Below are 10466 nucleotides of genomic sequence, written 5' to 3' on the forward strand. Positions count from 1 at the left end.
GGAGCTTTGCTACAGGACCCTGCTGCCACATAGGAAGCCTTATAACAGGGGTGTGCCACTTAATGCAAACTAGATGTAGCCCCAGGAATTGTCCCCAGCCTTTTCTTTCTGGAACAAAGCAAAGTTGCAACACGTGGATTATCTCCCCAGAGACCTCTGTGGACTCACCAGCTGTCTGACTGTGCTCACTTGCTTCGGGTTCCTCTCCCCTCACTGACAGCAGTCTATGATCCCGAGGAAGAAGCAGAGCCACAACTGGCTCCTGAGGAAGAGGCATAGCCACACTTTAGCTCCATTAAATATCACACAGCCTTTCACCCCATTAGGGCCTTTACTCAAGGGCTACTCTGCCACATGCTTGCTGGCCTCAGTGGCTCTCTGAAACTACAGAAATGGAATCAATGACCCCTTCATTCTTTCATCCTTCTAGCCTCTAAAGCCAGCACTATGTGGGCAACAATGCCAGCCATAATTAAAGATAGGGCATCTTGAATCCTATATAGGATAGCACCAGTGTTTTTATTCAGTTGTCGTTACAGCAAATACCTTAAGTTCTCTTTCACAAGTTGGACTCATAGGTGGATGGGGATCTCTGCTGAGGGCATCCTTTTATTCCAGTGCAGAGGATGCTTTACTCTAATGGTGCTAATCTTAACAAATGCTGCCTCTCTTGCAGCCTATACCTGGCTGTAGCATTAAGTTTCCTAGCGCTAATTTTCTTGCAAACTGTATATTTTGTATTTCTTTTTTCCTGCTTGCCAATACCAATAATGATGATTTCAAAAACACAGTATATATAATCTTAAAAATCCATTCACCAAACACTTACTCTGCTATATTTAATTTATCCTAAGGTCAAGTTACCTCTACGTGAGCAGAAAGAAGCCAGATTCTTCGTCAAACTATCACAGGAATGGCCCAGTTACTGATATTGTTCCCCTCCGAACCTCTTGGTCCAGAGGAACACAGTCCACATTACACTTGGTACTACTTACTGTCTTCCAGGATCCTCCTAGAATGTCCCAACTGTGCTTATTGTGTTCAACTACTTTTCTAGTCTATAGCTCCAAAGTCTGCCACATCCCTCCCAAGAGCAACATGGTGAGGTTCTTCACAGCCAGAGCCTGCTTCCTGGTATCAACTTCTATATTAATTGCTTGTCTGTCGCTGTGTTTAAAATATCACAATGAAAGCAGCTTACATAGAGCAAGTTTATTTTGATTTATTCTTCTAGAGGCAGAAGAGTCCATCATGGTGAGAAGAATATCAGTAAGTAGCAGACATGGCAGCAGGAACAGGAGTGGAGTGATCTCATCTTTTTTTGGAACCAAAAGTCAGGGAGACCAAACAAGAAACAGAGAGAATACATACTCTTAAGTCTGCCACCAGGAATAATTCTTCTAGCCATGGAATTACCTCCTAAAATTTCCTAAACAGTGCCACTAAAAGTGTACAAGTTATATAACAAAGAGAATAAATTCCTATAATCTGTTCCTTTATGTAGAGACATGAAAAATATTTGATTTTTTCCAGTTTCTATACTTTTTAAAGGATTTTGACAATTGACATTCTCAGAACTTAGACAAAAGGAATGTTCAACTTGTTCAATTATAGAATAAAAGTCACAAATATGCAGTTTCAAATTTTCTAAGCTATTCCTTCAGGTTATCTCAGATTTATCATAGTTTGGTAAGAAATCTTTTCTGAAGAAGTCCATGTTACAATCCACATAAGCTGAAGATATGTTGTTCCTGGAGCAAAATGGACTTGCAACGTGGTTAAAACCTTGATGCAAAAATCTCTTGTATGATCCTTTGAGTCAAATATGACCATAGAGGAAAGGCCAAAGATGAAAGATTGACATGCGTACACAAGCATGAGAGGGCCATACTCTGCCTTCGAGAATGGGGGAATGGGACATAAAACAAGAAGTTGCCATGGCAAGAAATCTCAATTTTCTCTAGGCTCTTCAGAAAATTTAAAAAGTTCAATCTAAGGAGACTCATTTGGAGTTATGTCTTCTAGAAATTTAAGTTTACAAATTTGCGTTTTATGCCATAAATTTGTGGCCATTTGCTAAACACTAGTAGGAGACACATACAACCTCTTGAATTTTCATTGATCTAAGCATTAGAATAAATCAATAGGCATTTAAAATATTTTGGAAAATCCAATTGAATCATACCTTACACAAAATACAGTAAACTATATTATTTTATTTTTAGTCAGTGTACACTGAAATAAAAAAGAATATAGAAGTATGTTATGCCTGCAAAAGTATTTATAAAGATCTGAATTTTATGTAAGTAAATATGTAAAAAAAATTATAGGGGGTTATTCTAACTTGGTGTGACTTTATGGTATCTTTCTAATAATCATATTATGGTGGTAAGTTTGGGTAATCAATACTAAATTCTCTATGTAGACTACACTTAAGTTTCAGACATGAAATAATAACACATTAATTTAATATATCAGAATTAGCATTGTGAATTCTACTTAATATTCTTTTCTTGGGTAGAAACAAAATTTTTACTTTGAGTTTTTAAAAATTATGAAATAGAAGGGGAAATGTCCACAATATCCAGACACTTTTCTTTTACATTAGTAATCAGTGTAGTATTGTGTTTTATAACATAAATAAGAACTGGAATTATGTTGTGGTGTAAGATAATGACTCTATTATTCTTTCTGTATTAAAATTCATTTCTCCTAATATTGTCATGTATTGCTTATGATACATGTTGTTAGGGGATTTTATTGTTTTATTATTTGAATCCTGGAATGCACTGGCTCAGTGATGACTGTGCCATCTAGGTAGGTAGAATGAACTTATGGCAACAATGCCCAGCACATGGTTTGTTGATGACCAAGACATCATTATTCATAACTGAACAAGATATTATTTAAAATTGCAAATGATTGCTGGGAAACTGGACAAATAAATCCATAAACTCCAGTTCTTCCATGCCAGAGGGACTGAAGAAGACTGTTAGTGGAAAGTCTCTGTACACATAGAAAAATGACATCACTGTGTAAAACAGACATAATTTGTCCAAAATAAGGCTTGGACAGTTCATTAACACAATAGTTAAGTTAGAAGTCTGTAAATTGAAAAAAGGGTGTATATTACAGAATGAAACAAATTTTTATGGACTTATTGAATAAAACTATCTAAGTACAATCACACTTGATGTGTGATTATAATTATAATGGTACAATTTATACAGCATACCTAACCACCTTATATCGATGTTTATTGGGTTCTTTTAATCAAAATATATTTTGTTATCTCATGACGTTTAGCTTCATCTCTTTTGAAGTATCATGTATTCATCACATACTAAACATTTATATATTTTATTAATATGTATACATATATATGCATATATATGACAACATAATTCAGAATACAGCTTGGTTTCATCTTTTGTTTCTATTACTAAAATATGAACCTGGTGTGATGAATTAGTTCACATTAGAGAAAGAATGCTGAGCTGACAATCGCACTGTCAGCTGACCTGTTACAGCTTCCATGTGAATGACAAATTTTCATCTTAAAATGTAGCTTCTCTCTCACACTGCTTTCATTTGTGATTGCTTTCTGAACATAGCTTTAATAAAGCCAACAAACATTTCCTATCCTTTCTATAATTGCCTACTAATAATGGATTATTTAGATATGTCCCTTAGAAAATTAGATAAACAACAGCTGTTGAGTTTGTGATCTTTGGAGTTCATTTCTTGAAATAGTAATGTCTATTAAAAAGCTAATCAATGTTTAGGTGATAGAAAACATAAATTTCTATGGGAAAATAATTGAACCTGAGACAGAGGAACAAAAATACAAATGCATCGTCTTTAATGCCTTTTTCCATTTTCAAGTTCACAATCTTCTGGGAGATATTGTTAGGATGATATATGTGTTTAATTTCACCATGATCAGCAATCCCAGAGCTCTGGAGTCTTAAGCACACTGCATGCATTGCAACCTTGAAATTAGCTGTGATCTATAGTTTCACTTCTTTCAAGAAACAGAAGGCTGCCATTTTTATTCTTTGATTTACATTATCAACTTGGGACCATCCTAAGTCTCAGGCTACAGCATATATCTTCATTATGCCAGGAAGGGCCTGACTACCTGGCCTCTATGTGATTTCTTCAGTTCAGTTCTTCAGCTTTGTGTATGTGACTTTCATCAGACTAAGGCTAGCAATCAATATGGAGAATAACAGGGAACTCTCCAGAACCATTGGTATACTTGTTCCTTGACAAAGACTTTAATGATACTATTGCTCTATTTTATCATGTCATAGCTAAGGCATGGTTGTGTCTTAAGGCTTGGACTAAGTAGTTTATACTCTTGCTCATCTGCTGAACTCCTCATCTACCACATTTTTTTTCTCTTTGATTGTAATTTATTTCTAATGAGACCAGCACACATCAGTTCTAAGCATCAGGCTACAGTCATTTGAGAAGAGGGAACTACATTTGAGAAAGCACCTTCACCAAATTGACCTGTAGGCAAGCCCATGACATATTTTCTTGATAGATGGTTGATGTGGTGGGGGAGGGCACAGCTCACTGTGGGAAGAGTCAACCCTGGGATGGTGGTCCTGGGTGCTAAAAGAAAGCAAGTTAAGCGAGGCATGAGCAACAAAGCAGTAAGCAACACTTCTGGAAGGCCACTGCAGCAGTTCCTGCCTCCAGGTTCCTGCCTTGGTTTTGTGCCCTGAATTCCCTGGACTTTAAACCACAAGCTGTGAGATGAAATACATTATTTCCTCCCCTAGTTAGTTGCTTTTGGCGATGGTGCTTTATTCACAGCAATATAAACCCTGAATAAGACAGCATCTTTGAAACATTTCTTTCCAATAAGATCATTTGCTTTAAAAGTTGGCAAAATTCTCTGACCTAATTCTTTCAAAATACTGAGATTCAATCTGAGGCCCAGACAGATGTTTATGCAATAAAAATGACTGCAGTCTCTTTCCACACTGTAAAGTGTCTGATACTGGTGGGCCAATTTGGATCAATATTTCCTAGTTGAAAATAAAAGGACACAGTAAGAAATGACTGGAGTCTCCTCCAAGACGGTGAAGATAAGAACGTGATTTCTGTTACCTTCACTGCCCTCGGTCCTGTTAATAGCCTGGAAGGCCACATATTGTTGTTGTGAGACTTGGTTAGCTTTGCTTCTGAAAAGCTGTGCCCAGTCAATGTTGCTGCCCTTTCTCCTTCCTGCTATAAATCAGAACACGTTAAGTTTTTATTGACACAGAAGCAGAAGTCTATTGTGTTAAGCTGACAATGCTTCGAGTTTTATATTTTACTTTATTATTTATTTTACTCTATTCTATGAGTGTTTGGCCTGAATATATGATTGGGTAACGAGTACATTCTTGGTGTGCACAGAGGCCAGAAGATGGCATCAATTCTCTGGAACTGGATTTGTAGGCAATTGTGAGCTGCCAAGAGGGTGCTGGGCAGCAAACCTGGATCCTGTAGAAGAAGAGCTAGTAAGTACTCTTACCTGCTGAGTGATTTCATCAGCTCCTCAAGTTTTACCTTTTACAGTACTGAAATACTGCTGTGATTTCTTTCACACAACTAACTTAGTGTAATTATATAATAATATCCAACATCAAGTGAGAAAAGACTAGAAATATGTATTATTTATAGTTCACATAATTATGAGTTATGATCACCAGTGTTGTTTGAGTATATAATCAGGAGTAACTACAAAAACCAGGAGATTGAACAGGAGCCATAGAGCTGAAAGGGAGGAGCTCAAAAGGCAATAGCAGGAGATAGGTAATGTTACAAGGGAAATGGAAAAATGGGGAAGGGGCTTAACTGCAGAGGGCAAAAAGGGACATAACACTGGGGACACTTGAATACAGACGTTTCATTTTATAGACTTTTCTAAATGCACAGACAGAGAGAGAATTTTTCCATGGTCTGTGTAAATTTCTCTAAATATGATTTATTTTAGTTCCTTAAAGTTAAATGTCGTTTTTGTCATGATAGGATTACAAATATCCTATCATTCTTAATGACAACATTTTATTCAAGTTAAATAGAAATAAGCGGGTTAATTTATAAATATTAGAGTATATTTGATAATTTCAAAGGCTTTAACTTAATTTTCCTGTGGTCTAAAATTATGCAATATAATCTTTGAAAATTGTTAAAAATGTTTGACAAGCTAGCATTTTGTCAACTTTAGAAAACACTTCATTTGTATTTTATCAGTTGTACTTTAAAACATTTTGTTTTTGACTAAAAAATCTAGATGCTTAATTAAAATATTCTGTCCTTACCTTATGTTCTCCTTGATTCTTCAATTGATGAAAAATATATTACAATTTGTGATGATACTTTATTTGTGCTCTAATAAATAAAGCTTGTCAGGAGATCAGAGGAAAAAGCCAGGCACTATATTAAACATAGAAGTCAGGCAATGGTAGCACACGCCTTTATTCCTAGCATTTGGGAGGCAGAGATTTATCCAGATCTCTGTGAGTTCAAGGTCACACTGAGAACAGAATCAGGCATGGTGGCACATGCCTCTAATTCCCAGCACTAGTTAACCATAGAGGTCTGATGGTCTGTACAGACAGACAGGAAGTGATAAAGCTGGGCAGAAAGAGGAAGTGATTTAGCTGGGCAGAGAGAGGAAGTGAGATGACAGGGCACAGAAAGCTATAGGCGTGAGTATTCAGGAGTGGTTCTCTCTTGGGATGAGGATTTCCTAGCAGTAAGAACTTGTGGCTTGGCTTGTTCTATTCCTCTGATCTCTCAGTTTTCACCCCAATATTTGGCTCTGTTTTTTTATTAATAAAACCATTTAGCAATTCACCTTACAACAATTATTATTTTCATTTTGGTCTTAAACATTTTTAATTCTATCCGTTTTTCTTGCATAATATCTCATGATGATCTTATTAAATTTCTGATGAAATATAAGGAGAATTATGTCATATCTCTTTCAGGCCATGCATAGGCTTATCAAAAATACATTGCATTCATTCTAGTCATTATTACTTTTCTTAAGATAATTTTTCTTTATTTTGATATATTAATTTAAGTTTAGACTTGTATGCTAAATAGTTTGTCAGAATTCAAAATCAGTTATATTTTTTTAATTCTATTTTTGAAAAACTGAACAATTTGCTTTTTTACTTTTTAGTTGAAGTAGGATATAATTTTTTCCTTAATGGAGAATATGTTTTGATTTAAAAATATTTGCTATATTTGATTTTAAGTTTATGAACTTTTTGTTTTATTTTTGCAATATTTTATCAAAATTGTTTCTCTCCATTTTTGTCTTTTTGAGTTCTTTTCTTCACGGACTTGTTAATTTTGTATGTTGTCACTATCTGAGTCCTTTGTTGTAAGTGTGATTATAGATTTTGCAACATTCATAAACAGGTTTCCAAACTGTTAAACTGCATTTATTATTTCATGACATATGTGATTTTTTTCTTTCATATCTTATATACACATCACACACATATTCTCATAGATAGAAATGTCTTGCCGGGCGGTGGTGGCGCACGCCTTTAATCCCAGCACTTGGGAGGCAGAGGCAGGCGGATCTCTGTGAGTTCGAGGCCAGCCTGGGCTACCAAGTGAGTTCCAGGAAAGGCGCAAAGCTACACAGAGAAACCCTGTCTCGAAAAACCAAAAAAAAAAAAAAAAAAAAAAATGTCTCAAGGCCTGATATATATTCTTTTGCACAGTTATGGTTTTCTTAGATGCATATGCATTAACTTATTTAAATGTATTCTTTCAGTTTGAGAAGCTGCCTTTTCCTGAACATCACCATGGTGAAGCTTGTTAATACCACATAATGGAGGAAGGTAAACAACATTATCACAGAACACACAGTCTCCATAAGAGACTGCATCATTTCAAAGATACTATTTTGACTTTGTCTGGCTTCATGTCTTTCCCTGTTGAACAATTAGCTCTTCATCAATTCCCTGTTGATGTTATTGTTATTGTTTGCTTGTTTTAGTTGTTTAAAATCCCTTCATACATCAAATTGGGTACGTTATCTTTAGATCTTAGCATTTTTATTCCCCATTGTGTTGGGATCAAATATACATCTTTGTATATGCTAGACAGGTGGTAGTGTTATTTATTAGGCAGCGCAATGTTATTCATTAAGCGGCGCTGTTTACCATGAGAGAAAAGCCACGAGGTACAACAAAACCCACTATAAGACTTTATTAAGGGAAGGAAATAGAAGTGATGTGCTTAGGCCTGTGGAAAGATTGTGTAGGAAGAGAGGAGAGGGATAGGTGGAACCCGCTTTTTATAAGTTCCCCCCCACATGCACATATGGGCTTATAGCTACACCATGCATGTGCATCAATTATATGATCATGCTGCGCATGGATTTCATAGGACATAAGGCCCTGGGATGACTAAGCATCTTTTCAGTGCATGCACAGTCATGGGGGAGTGGCTAGGAATTCTAACAGGTATACCATTGAGTTGAGCTAGATTTTAGCACTCCCATAAGCTGTATTTCAAAATAATAATTTTATTCATATTTATTTGCCTGAACTTCATTGGGTTTCTTTTACATGAGACTTGATACATTCATTATTTTAAGAAAATCATCTCAAATCCTGCTGTGCTCAATTTTAACTTCTTTCCTGTGATTTTAGTCTAGTATATTTTACTGAAATCACAGTAAAAGAAACCCACCCATCCTCTGAGACCACAGATGCCCCCGAGACACAGATTCTGCCAGCTCCAATTGGACCAAGAGTGGTTCCCTGAGACACAGACACTGTTTGCACCAATTGGAGGAAGAGATAGGTAGACGCCAGTGCAAGAATACATTCAACAACATAAAGAGCAATATGGTACCACCAGAACCTAGTGGTAGCAAGACCAGAACATCCCAATGTAGAAGAAGCAGAAGAAAATAACTTTAACATTGATTTAAGAAGATGATAGAGGCCTTTAAAGAGAAAATTTAAAAAATCCCTTAAAGAAATTGAGGAAAAGGCAAACAAAAATTTTAAAGAAATCAATAAATTTGTTAAAGAAAGCCAAGAAAACCAAGAAAAAGCAATTAAACTGGTGAAGGAAACAGTTCAAGGCCTTAAAATTGAAATAGAAACAATGAAGAAGACACAAACCAAGGGAATGCTGAAATTAGAAAATCTGAATAAACAACAGGAACTATAGATGCAATAATAACCATCAGAATACAGGACATGGAAGAGATAATATCTGATGTAGAAGATACAGTAGAGGAAATAGATTTAATAGTTAAAGAAAATAACTGGAAGTTATACTAAAATGTTTTTGTCAAATAATTTTGAGTTGAAAAACCCAAGAAAATAATCTAAAGTTTTAGAAAGTCACATAGTTGAATGTGGAACTCTTTAAGGTCAGGGACAAGAACAAAGAAGTCCAATTATTACTAGGTGATGCACTTTTATTGCTAGGATTGCTTGAAGACCAAAGGTGATGATTAATTCCTTGTGCCTATTTTTGCCCTGAATCTCCTGATATAAGAAACTATTGATGAGTGGGTATGCACTCCAAAGATTTAAAGTAGAGCTGACTGATTGTTTTTTTTTTATATATAAAAGTTTAGGTTTGTGATTCCTTATAATATTACCTTTCAAGATAATTAATAAAGTAGTTGGCCATTTCTTTGTAACTGCAAAGCAGTAGTCTGCAAGTAAAAGACTTGACTGAAAAAAAAAATCTTGCTTGCCTACACAGTTAATCTATAACAAGTTGCTTGGGTATAAATGTAAGTGGGTTCTTGGGATAATTTGTTTTTCACCTGTATTACATAAAATGTTTAATCATGTAAGGGATATGGAAAACATGCTGCTTTTTACTATTTTTTTCCATTGTAATCATTCATTTGAAAAACAGAATATAACCACATTGTAATTTTTATATTGCCTGAAAGATTTTACTGGAGTATATAAGCTGTAAGGGAAAGAACAAAGATAGAGTTGAAATGGGCTAGTAGGAAAATATCAAGAATGAGAGCGTTAGAAGGAATTAGAAAGAAAACACCAAGAATGAGAGTTAGAAGGAAAACATCAAGAATGAGAGAGTTAGAAAGAACTAGAAGGGAAACATCAAGAATAAAGATAGAGTTAAAAGGAAAACATCAAGAATGAGAGAAGGAAATCACCAGGAAAATAAAGAATAGAAAATGCAAAAGAAGAATAATGAAAAGGTCTGAAGGAAACTATCAAAAGAGTGTGTGAGTGTCTTTTTTCCCTAACCCCCTCAGACAGAAAAGTCTTAGTATGTGACCACAATGTGGATTCCTTTAGAGTCCTGTGCTGCTGGAGGCTCATCCACCAGACAGCAATATTTAGTTACATTTTGTAGTAATTTCCTGAGAATTAAAATGTCACTGCTACCCCAAAGAGAGGAGAAGATCCGCTTAAGATATAAAAATCTAAAGCTGG

This window comes from Peromyscus maniculatus, chromosome 6 (genome assembly GCF_049852395.1).
Source record: "Peromyscus maniculatus bairdii isolate BWxNUB_F1_BW_parent chromosome 6, HU_Pman_BW_mat_3.1, whole genome shotgun sequence".
Taxonomy (NCBI): Eukaryota; Metazoa; Chordata; class Mammalia; order Rodentia; family Cricetidae; genus Peromyscus; species Peromyscus maniculatus.